Genomic DNA, 1,350 nt, shown 5'->3' with positions numbered 1-1,350 from the left:
AATTATGTAATTATAAATATGCTTAATTTTATATTTGTATGATATTTTATTATTATTGTATGAGTATGTGTACAAATTAAATTATTAAAATAGAAAATATTTCACTAAATATTATTTTACTGTTACTGTATATTTGATCAAATAAATGCAGCCTTGTTCAGCAGCAGAGACTTTCTTTAAAAAAAAAGAAAAGAAAAAATCACGATTTTACTGTTACTGTATTTTTGATCAAATAAATGCAGCCTTGTTCAGCAGCAGAGACTTTCTTTAAAAAAAAAGAAAAGAAAAAAGTTATTATTCCAAACTTAGATAGATATAATATATTTTTAACAGTTACTTCTAAAAACCACAAGTAATTTTGTAATTCTAGATGATTCTCAATAAATTAATAATATCATATAATATAAGTTGAACCAGCACTGCTTTAAAAAATAGTTTTATTTTAGTATTTGTTATTTTACTTATTTGTACAATACAATGTTTATTGTCTCCAAAGTAGATTTTTTTAAATGATGTATTGTTATTATAATATATTTTTAACTTGCATTGAGAGTTTCAATATAGGTACATTTATTAAATACTTTATTTTGTAGTTTTTTTTTAAATATAATATAATATATTATAACATAATATAAGGTGCCAACACTGATAATAAAAAAAAAAAAAAGTTATTTTGTATTTTACTTATTTATTCAATAAACCTTTGTTATTGTCTCCAAAATAGATTTATAAAGCTAAAACTAGCTTATATAGTTATATTCTATAAAAGGAATAAAATAAATAGAACCACACAAAATATATAATAGGCTATAATATAATGAAAAGATTAACAAAAGGAAAAAAAACACTGTGTAACAAGTATAGGCTACGCTTGTTTTTGTGACACTCTTAATGCATTTTATTTTATTTCTTTATTTTATTTAATCCTTCTGATCGCGTAGGCGCCTCATGCACACGCAAACGATATTAGTTCAGCCATTCGTCATTAAACTAAAACACTGTTTATTTTAAATGCAGTCAACCAAACATAAAAGTTACACTGTTTATTTTAAAAGAAGAGCGTGCAGCGCCCAAACAAACGTTTTTGCACATGTGAAGGATTTTACGGATATTAGAACATGACAGGCTTCTAAACCAGGGTGTTTTTAGGGGCGTGATATTCAAATGACAATTGTTTTCTGCCGCCACATTTATCAACGTGCGATGAGATTGGTGGCATACGAATGTTTCATGAATTCTGTCGTAAGTTGATTTGTGTGAACGGATCTGCGCTCGTTTCTGATAAATGTGGCCCATTGTTTGGGTCAAAATTATCGATTTTTCTTTTATGCCAAAAATCATTAGGATATT

At 26.0% G+C, this 1,350-nt stretch overlaps 1 protein-coding gene across 1 annotated transcript in view; it reads left to right on the top strand.

Annotated features, from left to right (window-relative positions):
- LOC107729598 (chloride channel protein 2-like) overlaps positions 1-1,350 on the top strand; it is a 69,227-nt gene that overhangs the window by 411 nt on the left and 67,466 nt on the right. The window lies entirely within an intron of this gene.

Source organism: Sinocyclocheilus rhinocerous, unplaced genomic scaffold (assembly GCF_001515625.1).
Source record: "Sinocyclocheilus rhinocerous isolate Xijiao unplaced genomic scaffold, SAMN03320098_v1.1 scaffold1719, whole genome shotgun sequence".
In the NCBI taxonomy this organism is placed as follows: Eukaryota; Metazoa; Chordata; class Actinopteri; order Cypriniformes; family Cyprinidae; genus Sinocyclocheilus; species Sinocyclocheilus rhinocerous.
This window is presented reverse-complemented; position numbering and strand designations above follow the sequence as displayed.